This window comes from Rosa rugosa, chromosome 4, assembly GCF_958449725.1.
Source record: "Rosa rugosa chromosome 4, drRosRugo1.1, whole genome shotgun sequence".
In the NCBI taxonomy this organism is placed as follows: Eukaryota; Viridiplantae; Streptophyta; class Magnoliopsida; order Rosales; family Rosaceae; genus Rosa; species Rosa rugosa.
This window is the reverse complement of record NC_084823.1, coordinates 2,316,386-2,329,102: the sequence shown is the minus strand read 5'-3', so window position 1 is coordinate 2,329,102 and position 12,717 is coordinate 2,316,386.

Sequence of the window (12,717 nt, the reverse complement as noted above, 5' to 3'; positions counted from 1 at the left end):
TCCCAAAGTTTCATTTCAGTACTTATTATTTGAAGGAAACATGTCTGTTATTTTATTAATTAGTGGGAATTATATAATAATTTACTCCAGGAAGTCATCAGAAAAAAGACATTACATAAACGGTTCAATTTTTTGAGAAATCTATGAAACTCATCTAAAAGCTAATCAACACTGCCTACGAAAAAGACAGATGCATGAGCAGTGTGTACTGTTGATGATATTTTTCAAGATTGAGAATCTGCCGACTTCCTATCCAAATGGACAAGAGTCACAAGTCTTTCAATCATCCAAACCCAACTTAAATAATCTAAATTAACAAAATAAAAATGCCAACCCAAAACTAGGCCCTAATAAACCACCAGCACAAGGTCCAGAACCCTAACAAGTTTTGAACCCAAGCCCAGCAATAATTGCCAAGGCTACCCAACCATTTGGGCACCACATCCACAGCATTGTCGCTGTGAGCCCCGAAAAATTTATCAAGCTAAGTCGAAATTATTCGAGAGTTATATTATGATCTGAGAAATTAATAGAATCCTCAGAAATAGTTTTCAAAATTTTTCACAAGATGAAATCCTCAATTTAAGGGTATATTAATTAAGTGACATGACGAAATTTTGGAGAATTTTTCATACACCCATCACCGAGTTAATTTTTACGAATTTCAGAAATTTAGAAAATGTTGAAAATATTTAAATAAAAGGAAAATCGAAGTGGTGTGATCCTAGCCGTATGTCTATGTACCGGTTGATCTCAGCCCTTGGATTACTAAGACGTGAAACACCGCTACCCGACCCGGCCATATCTTCCGAATTCGGCGAAGAAATGACGACGGACGACCGGTGTTCAGTTCATCTTCTGAGATTAAATCGTCCAACTGACAACTCTCGGAAGAGAATCGAAGTAGGAAAGTTTCGGGTTTCGCGGCTGTTTTTCATCTAAATTCCAACGACTCCAGCCATATTTGGTGATGCATGAGGTGAGAAAATTAATCTACACTTCACGCTCTACACGCTGGTATACATAGTTTTGGATTTTGAATAAGTTTTGTACAAATTGATTTTTGGGTGTTTTCAGGATTGACGAAGATATTGTTCACGACTGCGATTCTAGTGCTCCTGGTTCATTTCTGACGTCTTAGAAAAGGAATGGATACCTGGTCGAGCTCTGTCCACCAAAGGAATGGAATTGGAGAATTCGGGAATTGTTAATCAGATTGTGTTGAGAATGAAGTACAACAACAAGTTGACTTCTGGTCGTTGAGCCGAGAAGTGGAGTGCTAATCAGATTGTGATGAGTAATTGTCCACTATAGGTATGGTTATGAATTTCGAATTTGAAGCAGAGGCGGATCCAGGATCCAAGAGTTGTCTAGGCAAATTAGAAGTACACTAATTTTTTTTTTTTTTTTTAGGTTTGGAACCTAGTGGGAGCCTCATCCTCACGCCTTTATTATTTTCAATCAAAACATACAACGGAGGGGATATAAAAACCAAACTCTGTAAATTAAAAACTACAAGCATACATTTGTTGTAAAACAACAATAAACTAACTAAATCATACATTAGTTACTAACTTGCAGCAGACTTTGATGTCTAATTATGAGTATAAAACAGGCTAAAGAATATAAAGTTAGTAACACTAACCAGATAGAAAGGGCATCAACACTCAACAGTAGTCAATTAAGTCTGAAATGCTGCGATAAGGATCAAACTCTGGAGTTGAGCATTGGTTAGCCTCATAATATTAAATAGCTCCCCTTCTTTCCACCGTGGCCTCTGAGTCTCTGACAGTTCATCCTCATATTATCTACATAAACACTATACACAAGCAAGACAGATTTAAAAGAAATAGCCGACTAAGCCGAGTGAAACAAACCCAAAACTGATATCCCCTAAACAAATCCAACAATCCCAATCATCAACTTATACCCAAAACTCAAAATCCCAACACACAATTACATGGAGGGCCAGAACTATTCCAGAAACCCAGGCAATCACTTGGTCACTCCACTCCAGTCTGCAAGAAGCCAAGAATCTTTGCAAATCTGCAAATCTACAAGTGAAATGAAATATACCCAGAATCAAAACATAAGTGGTCAATTGGCTCTGAGAGTCTGAGGTTAAATTTGGTTCTTAAATCAATGAGATAGCATAGAGATGCAAATGATTAATAAAAAAGTGGAGCAACCCAATGAACCCACATTAAGAAAATCGAACAAGATAAGAAATTGGCTTAAAGGAGAGTGAGAGAAACCTTGGGCTGTTGGGCAGTTGGGCATTAGATCGGGCAATGGAAGGGAGAGGTGAAGCAGTGGAGAAGAAAATGCGGAGCCGCGGAGGGTATGATATTTCCGTTGAGTGAAAAATTGGCGAGGAGGCGATTCAGACGAAGAGAGGAGAGAAGCAGTGAAGCACTCGAGTGACTCGATGTCTCGACCACAGAGGAGAGAAGTGAGTTGCTGTGGGTGTGTTTGGCTCCAATTTTGTTGCAGCTGGTCAACAGTCTCTTTTCTGCGCGGGCGTACCAGCACCCTTCGGGTGCGGTCGTCGGGGGTGTCCCTTGACCTGACTTCTTTCAAGCGATTGTGGACGAGGAGAGCACCAACCTCGTCATGGGATTCTTTGTGCCTCGTGGTGAGGACTTTTGCTGAGCTTCTTGAAAATCACAAAATCGATACTAGATGTTGTAGATCGAGCAGAGCGAGAACCACCGGGAAGTGAGGAGAACTTGCTAAAGCGTGACTTTAGTTTGGCTGGGTTGCTAGGGCGTTACCCTTGCTTGGTTAGTTCTGTAACCGTTGTGATTGCGGCACTACCGTCGGCTCCCGAGGAGACTAGGACCGAAGTACGTTGGCAGAGGGTTTGGTGGCACTGAAAGTCGGCTTCTGAGAAGACTAGGACTAGAAGTGTGATCACCGGTAAGAGAAAGATAAGGAGAGGAGTTGCTCTTAGAGAGGTTGCTCTAGAGAGAACTTAGATCATCTTAGAGATGTTGTTGTTGTTGTGAATGTGTGTTTTGGTGTTTCAATGTAACCTCTATTTATAGGCTACCATGCCAACTACTTTGGCATTAAACAAATGAAAGTGGAGTACTAATTGGAGATAAGGGAGGTGGAGATGGAGCATTAATGGAGATAGAAATGATGAATTTCGGAGATAAAGAGATAAGGAATGATGAATTTTGGAGATAAGGAAGCACTTTCGGCTCCTTTATTCCTTCATGTATATCTCCATCAGGAATTCATATTTTGGCCGTGACGTCTTCATAACAAATGTTCCACTATGAGTGTAGCTCATGATGGTAAAATTTCAGAGCTTTTAGTATAGTGGTTGGGCCGGAAATGCTGTTGGACCCCTTATAGGTCCAGTTTTCCAATTTTGCTTCTGCAGAACATTGGACTGATCTTTTGAAGGCCTTACACTTCTATCTGGATCTTGTACTCTTCATAAGAAATGTTTCTTAGGATGTCTAGAATGGATCTGCAGAGTTTCAGCCCATTTCGAGTTCATTTGGTCAGGCGGCCGCTCCTTCTGTTTAGCTCGGTTTCTCCTAGTCGAAGTAGGAAAATGTGCTAAAGTTGACTTTCCATTTCCATGCTTCCACAGTAGGCTTTATTTAGCCTCTAAATATATATTTTGAACTTGTCGACAATATATAGCTTGAGCCACTGACATTGGCTCAATTTCTCCAAGACGTGCCTTGTCAGGCCAAAATGCTCATTTTGGGTCCAAACAGGGTGGGGGAGAATGCAACTTTTACCTCCCTATTTTTTTTTTCTTCTTTGGGTATGGGTTGAAATTAGATATATATATATATATATATATATATACAATTGTTCATTTTTTGCCCCAAAAGCTGTCTAGGCTTGAGCCCATATAGCCCACCACATAGATTCGCCCCTGATTTGAAGTGGATATGTGTTGGATGTTGGTAGTATTGAGAACTGATCAACTTCAATACTTAGTTTTGAATAATCATGTAAATGGTTATGCAGGTTGAAAATGGTAGAAATTTGAAATTTAAATTATTGTTTAAGGTCCTCGAGTATAAGTGTGTTTAATGGAAATTTTGGATATGAAATTTACGCTCTCCTTGTTCATCAGGATTCCTTGAATCTCCATAACTCCATGCAAATCTCTTCCATGAACTCTTTTTTCCTTCTTTGCTTTGGAAAACCTATATAATAAAAAAATAATTTAAATACTTGAAAATAAAATAAATTAACAAATAAAGTATAGAGTTTAAGAATATAAACGTCACATAAATATACTCCTATCATGAATACTAAATTTAATCTGCTTGGTCACGGAAACAACCCTAGCTTCATGCTCCACTTCAAGCCCTGACGTTAGAGAGGACACGATAGCCCACCCTCCGTGTGGCCAGAATCGGAACTTCTTGCTGTCCATCAGAGACATTAGAAGAGTCGTGGCCAAAAGCGTCTGTGAGTCTTGATCGGATATTTCCATGCCAACTAATTTTCCTACTTTCGATTTAAGATTGTCTATTGTAGATAGGGAAGACGGGTTGATAGGTTAAATTAACTATAGCCAAATATTTTCCTAATACCAATTATGAATGTCACTTGTAGTTTAGAGAAGTAGGGCCTCCCGCAAGGGCTTATTGGATCTAAATGTTTCAAAAAAAAAAAAATTAATTTTGGATTGGTTTTGAAAACAAATAATTAAGAACATGTTAAAGTAAAATGACAATTGGAATTGGTATACTCATTTCATTTCATAGCCCCTTTATATAGGGAGAGAGTTACAATGGAAAGAACAATTACAATGATGACATTAAATGCTGATTGATACGTAATTGTGCTGATTGATGGTAATCACTAATTCCTTGATTCCCTCTCCATCAGTCGCTTTGACGAAGGCACATAATATGTTTTTCCTTTAACACTCCCCCTTGTGCCAAGTCAAAGATGGAATGGTGCATGAGTTGTTGCCTCACTAAAAACCTTGCCAAGTAACAATAAAAACCCTGTGGGACAAAAAATATACCTTGGTCAAAGGAAAAGAGCACAGCGCACCTTTTATATTTGAGAATGACATGTGTGTGTTAGACTCCCCCTGATGTCTACACCTCCCCCTGATACTTGCATTAATCAAGGGAGCTTGGAAAGTCTTCGCATTCCTATGTTTTTCACATGTTTCTTAAATGTGGCCTTAGGCAATGATTTGGTGAACAAATCTGCCACATTCTCCTCAGACCTTACTTGATTCATTTGAATCTTGAGTAAAGCCTGTTGTTGCTGATTGTAGTAAAACTTTGGCGATATGTGTTTTGTATTATCACCATTGATATATCCTAGCTTCATATGTTCGATGCAAGCTGCATTATGTTCATAAATGCAAGTAGACTCTTCAGTGGTAAAACTCAAACCACTAGTCCCTCAAATATGTGTGATGATAGCTCTTAACCATACACACTCACGAACCGCCTCATGTAGAGCAATGATCTCTGAGTGGTTCAAGGAGGTTGCCACAAGAGTTTGCTTGGTTGATCTCCAAGACATCACCGTGTTCCCAATGGTAAATACATAACCAGTTTGGGAACGACCTTTATGTGGGTCAAAGAGGTACCCAACATCAGCAAAACTAACCAAAACGTCATTTGGTGTTTCGGTGAGTGAGTGGCGCTTTCTCCATCAACATTTCCTTTAGGGATTGCAGTTCCATCTGTGGTCTCTCTTGTCTCTCTGTAGGGAAAGAACAGTCCCAAGTCAATGGTTTCTTTTAGGTATTGAAAAATGGGGTAAAACTATGGTATGTTAACATTTCTCATACATCAACTATTTTTACCACTTTAAGGACTCATGTTACCACTTTGAGGACTAATATTACTATTTTGAGGACTCATACAGTAAACTAAGAAAATTTACCACTTAAAGGACTCATGTTATTACTTTGAGGACTAATATTACTATTTTGAGGACTCAGGTGGTAACTAAGAAAATTTACCACTTTAAGGATTTGAGGACTAATATTACTATTTTGAGGACTTATTTTACCACTTTTAAGACAATTGTATGCATTCCATACGTTAACACATTGTAGAATTTTTCCGAAAAATGTTCTTGATACCATTCCAGTGACGCTGCGTTGACGCTGAGCTAAATCTATCTAACAAGTTCACTGAGAATGTAATGTCGGGTCGAGTATATTGGGCTAAGTACAATAATGCACCTATTGCATTTAGATAAGGAATTTCAGCTCCCAACACCTCTTTGTCATCTTCCTTTGGACGAAATGGATCTTTCCTTACATCCAAATTTCGACTGATCATGGGAGTGCTAGCAGGATGCACTTTGTCCATGTTAAATTGCCTGACTTTTGGACATACGCAGAATGGTGGATTAGTCTTCCACAAACTCGGTGTTCTAGTTCAAGGCCTAGATGGAATCGAGTTTTCCCAAGATCCTTCATCTCAAATTCAGATTTCAAGTAGCTCGTGGTTTCTCTTATTTCATCAAAAGTACCTATTATGTTCATACCATCGACATATACTGCTACAATTGCAAATCCGGAACTTGTTTTCTTTATGAATACGCAGGGGCATAATTCATCGTTCTTATATCATTTCCCAATCAAGTAGTCACTTAGACGGGTATACCACATCCACCCGGATTGTTTCAATCCGTAAAATGAGCATTTCAATCTAATTGCAAACGCACTCTGTGGTTTAGAGTCGCTTGACTTGGGTAATGAAAGGCCATCAGGCACTTTCATATATATATATATATATATATATATATATATATATATATATATATATATATATATAGGGCTAAATACTGTTTACCACCCTGTGGTATGGACCTCACATCAATTCAGTCCCTCGACTTTCAATTTCATCAAAAACACCCCCGAACTATCATTTTCTCGTCCAATAGGTCCCTCCGACTCAATTCCGTTAATTTCAGACGTTAAATGCTGACGTAGCATTTCCAACTCATCAAAAGTGGGGCCCACACGGATGTGAAATTCCCAAAATGTCCCTGCCCTATTCTAACTCAGATCGCGAATCCAGATCCCACATTAATCCTCCCCATTACTTTTAGGCGATACAAACCGTGTTAGAGTCCCAGATTCAGAAAGCAAAAAACTGAAAATCTAAAAAATCGAATGCATGAAGAAGGAGAAGGCTGAACCGATTGAAAGGCCCACAAAATCGACAAGCAGAAGGTCGATTGAAAAGCTGGAGAAGGTTTCGACATGGCCGACAACGTGCTTGATGTTTGGATACCCAGAAAAACGAAGGATGGACATGAAATCCCACATTACGGTGAGTTTGGGTTAAGGATTTTGCATTACGGTGGTCAAATCTTTAGGTTTTATGGATTAAAGAGTTTTGGGTTTCGCGTTTAAGGTTTGAAATTAGGGTTTCAAAATTTCAAAATTGGGGAAAAAGGGTTTCTGGGTTTTGTTTCATAGCTTCTAAAGTTTCTGGGTTTCGGGTTTTAGTATGATGTGATGACTATGTTGGTTGTTCTGGGTTCGGGTTTTAGTATGATGTGTTGACTATGTTGGTTGTTCTGGGTTTCGGGGTTTCTGGGTTTCGGGTTTTAGTATGATGTGATGACTAGGTTGGTTGTTCTGGGTTTCGGGGTTTCGGGTTTTAGTATGATGTGTTGACTATGTTGGTTGTTCTGGGTTTCCGGGTTTCTGGGTTTCGGGTTTTAGTATGATGTGATGACTAGGTTGGTTGTTCTGGGTTTCGGGGTTTCTGGGTTTCGGGTTTTAGTATGATGTGATGACTATGTTGGTTGTTCTGGGTTTCGGTATCATGTGATGACTATGTTGGTTTGAGAGCTTCTAAAGTTTCTGGGTTTCAGAGCTTCTAAAGTTTCTGGATTTTGTGTTTCTGCATTTTTTATGTTGTATTGGTCCTAGTGTTGTACCCAAACCATTATCGGTTTTGTCAGTAATGTAACGTCAAAGGCTTGTTATCAACCCCACCAATTGAGTGTACATTGACTTAAAAGTTCCACTTTCTGATGCTTTGTAGAGGGATAGCAGTAACAGTAGGAATAAGTGAATAACGTTTTCTTTGCTTTTTCAAGTTGCAAAGTATGACTTTTTCAAGTTGGAAAATTCTTGTGTACTTTTTCAACCAGATCAAAGTGCTTAGATGTGTTATTTTTTAAAGCCCTTTTTTAAAACTATAACTGAAATTTATTCTACTTCAGAAGCTTATATTGTCTGTTTGTGATATAGGGTTTAGAAGTTTAAAAGTAGCTTATATGTTGCAGGAACATGCTTGAATTCTGACATAACAAAGTACAATATAAAACAATAAGTTTACCCTTTCCAGAAACATGCCTTTTCTATTTTGACTTGTATTGTTGTCTCATACTTATTCAATCCTAATAATTATGAAGATGATGCCGACATATAGCAGTAATAGATATTTTATGTTTGGGTCTCAATTGTTGTTTGTTTGTGAAGGCTCCAATCTTAAAGTAGGTGATTAAAGTATGCAGGTGCATGTGAAAGTTGTTGGGGACAATGAATGAGGGTTTTAATATTGCTGCTGTTATGGTTTTTTTTTTTTTTTTGTTGGTTGTGGTCATTGTTTACTACTACCCACTTAGCAGTGCTTTTATAAGTGGTCCAAGTGCTTTTATAAGTGGTCCAACTGTTGGTTTTCATAATAACTGAGATGCTTTATTAATTTTCTTTTCTTTCCTTCCATGCAGATAATCCTGATTACTTTACGATGAAGATATATCATGGGGGGAACATATTAGGAAACAAGTACGTAGGTGGGAAGATATCCTTCTATGATCACGTCGACAAGGATAGGATGTCGTTGACCGAGTTAGATAACATGGTCCAAGGGTTGAACCCAGATTATGCCGGTACTAGGATTGATTATTGGTTTAGTATAGGAAGTGAAGATGATGCTATGACAAAAATAAGTTCAGATGCGGATGTGATGACTATGTTATGTTGTGTACCAGAAGTGAGATTAGTTGTTCTCTACTTAGATCACATTCATAGAGGTGATGAAGGCTTAAATGAAGTTGAGGTCTATATGTATCCAGCTGGTTTTGATGTGTTTAGTCAGTCGGGATCTTCTGGAGTGGTGATTGAAGAGCTCCCTGATGAGCCGAGAAAGAAGCCTACATGTGTTATTGAGGAGATCATTGATGAAAAAAAGTTGCAAGTTAGTGAGACAAGGGAGACAGGGGAGACAAGGCAGCTGGGTATAGTCATTAGAGAGGTTAATGATGGCATCCATAGTCAAGGCAGCAAGGTGTCTAAAGCAGATCCTAAAGACAAAGGAAAAGGAAAGATGTACCCTGAGGGAAGTGATGTGCAGAAAAGTATTGGCGGTGTAAGTGGTTTAGAGGAGGAGCTGCTGAAAGATATAGATATTCTTGACTACATGCAGTCCTTCGGGTTCAATCCTGAGCAAGTAGATGAAGTGGAGTTTGATGGCAGTGATAGTGATGAGGATGATGACTACATACCTGCAGCTGAAGATGATGAATATGATCACTATGGTGTTGATGACGATGATTGGTTAGAGGAAGCTGATATAGGGTTTGAGGTTAATGGAAATGGTGAATGGGTAGGACCAAGTAAAGAAGCTGTGAACAATGTGGAGATGGAAAGTGGAGAAGAGTTTATTGATCACAAAGATATGTTTGGACCAGTAGAGTCTGATGAAGAGAGATTGCGGCCTACTTTGAATTCTGATGGTGAAGAGGAAGTGCTATTCCCTGAGTTTAATCCCGGAACAGATATGAAGGATCCAGTCTTCAAGAAAGGGATGATATTTGGCAGTTGTGCCATTTTGAGAGAGGCTATAAGGGAGAGGGCTATTAGAGATGGTTGGGAGGTATTTTTTTATCAAAAATGATAGGAAAAGGGTGAGGGCTATATGCAAGTCCGATGACTGTCCATTCGAGCTGTATGCATCTAGGATGCAACATCAGGACTCTCTTATGATCAAGACTTACGAACCTGAACACAAGTGCACTAGAGTCTTTGATAACAGCATGGTCAGTGCTAAGTATTTAACTAAGCGCTTCATGGAAAGGATCAAGCTAAACACCGGATGGAAGCCAGGTATCCATTTCTTATCTCTTCATGCTTTTGCTCAGTTTGGTTGAGATGCTGAAACTTGATAAGTTACTGTTGTTTGTGTACTTTTATGATATTTTCATGTCTTTTTTTTTTCATGTTTGGTTGGTTACAGCTATTAGAAATGAGTTAAAGTACAGTTTTGCTGGGTAAATTTTCATATTTTTGATGCAAGTGCATGACTTACTGTTGATTTAAGTTAAAACGTCCATATTTGAGCAATGTTTATTATGTTGTAGCAAGTGTACGAGTTAGTGTTGTTGTCAGACTAAATTTCCAGATTTGAGCAAATTCGTTCTGTTGCAGGTAGTGTTATAGTAGTGTGTTTTATGGGAAATTTTATTTCAGAATTGAGGTCTACATACATTACCTGCCATGTTTGTGCACATTGTTTAGAGTAGTTTTGTTTGTGTACTATCTTTAGAGCAGTCAAACCTGCAAGTTAGGGTACAGTTTTAGAGTAATTACCTGTTTACTTGATATATTTGCTTGTACCCAGTTTTACCCAACAGACTACAGTTTTACGATACTTGTTTTGATGGTTACTTTTTTTTTTTGGTTACTGAACCAAAATTGAGGTCTACATACATTACCTGCCATGTTTGTGTACATTGTTTAGAGTAGTTTTGTTTGTGTACTATCTTTAGAGCAGTCAAACCTGCAAGTTAGGGTACAGTTTTAGAGTAATTACCTGTTTACTTGATATATTTGCTTGTACCCAGTTTTACCCAACAGACTACAGTTTTACGATACTTGTTTTGATGGTTACTTTTTTTTTTTTTGGTTACTGAACCTGGTATTGTTGGTTACTCTTTTTCTGTTTGTTTTGTTGCAGAATCTTTGGCTCAAACTATGTCTTCAGAAGTTAGAGTAAGGGTCTCGAAGCAGATGGCTTATCGAGTAAAGAAAGCAGCCCTTTTAGTGTTGGAGGGAACCATCATGGAGCAGTATGCCAGACTCCGGGATTATGGGAATGAGCTGAAAAGGGTGGACCCTTCTACAACCGTCGACATAAAATGTGATTTCAGCAAGAAGCTTCCAATCTTCAAAAGGATGTACATCTGTCTTGGAGCTCTTAAAAATGGATTCAAAGCGGGATGTAGGTCTGTGATTGGGCTAGACGGTTGCCATTTGAGGTCTGCATATGGGGGTCAGCTCTTGACAGCCGTTGGAATTGATGCCAACAACACTTCATGGGTAATTGCATACGCAATGGTGGAGATGGAAAGCAAAGACTCCTGGATTTGGTTTCTAGAGCTTCTGTGCAATGACCTGAGTATACTTGAGGATGGAGCAGGTTGGACTTTCATCAGCGATAAGCAAAAGGGTTTAGTCCCTGCCTTTGAAGAAGTGGTTCCATCGGCCAAGATTAGATTTTGTGTGCGCCATATGTGGACAAATTTTACGAAGCTCTTTCTGGGGAAGGTACTAAAGGATCAAATGTGGAAATGTGCAAAGTCAACTACACTTCCTTACTTTGCAAAGGAAATGGAGGAGATGAAGGCTTTGGATAATAAAGCGTACAAGTGGATGACACGTAAGTTTTCGAGATTACAAAGGTTCTGATTTTTTTTTTTTTGACCTGTTTACTTGACCTATATATGACTAATGGCTTCTCATGCTTGTTTTGTAGATAGGGATAGGCCTCCACAGCATTGGTGTAGAGCACACTTCGACACTTGCTCGAAGTGTGACGTTATGATCAACAACTCATGTGAAAGCTTCAACTCGTTCATTTTTTATGCTAGAGCAAAACCACCAGTGAGTATGTTCGAGGAAATCAGAATGAAGCTAATGAAGAGAAACCAAATCAGAAAGGATAAGATGCAAGCAATGGTAGGAAATCTGTGCCCCAAGCCTAGAGAAGTACTAGAAAAGAACACAAAGAAGGCTGCTTCAGATTGCATTTCTACCGGGAATGGTGGTGACCACGTGGAGGTCGAGACTTTTGAAGGAACAAAGAATGTGGTCAACCTTATTGCAAGGACCTGCACATGCCGAATGTGGGACTTAAGTGGTGTTCCATGCAAGCACGCTGTCTCAGCAATATACAATAATAGGGCAGATCCGGAAGACTTTGTTGCAGATTGCTACTTAAAAAAGACGTTCATTAACATTTACAGCAATTTGATCAAGCCTGTTAATGGAATGGAGATGTGGAGTAGGAGTGAAGAACAACCAATTCTGCCTCCACAGTATTCTAGACAGCCCGGAAGGCCAAGAACAAAGAGGATTAGAGATTTATCAGAGAAGTTGGCTGCAAATGGAACAAAGCTTGGAAGAGTTCAGCGGTCCTTGAAGTGTAGCAATTGTCAAAGAGTTGGCCACAACGTGAAGACATGTCACAGACATCTTCCACCAAAAGATAAGCAAGCTGCAAATGTGAACAAGAAAAGGAAGCTGAACAATGGAGAAGGAACTGCATCTCAAAACGCCCATGTAATTTCTGATTTATTTTCACGTTATGTTTAGTGTACTTTTGCAAATTAATTTGTTTATGGGGCAGCTTGTTTATGTTTCTATTTAAGGCTGATCCCTTAATTTTTTTGCAGCCTAAACCTGGAAGAAAACCACCATTGAGTAAGAATGACTTGAGGAAAAACCATCTAAAAGTA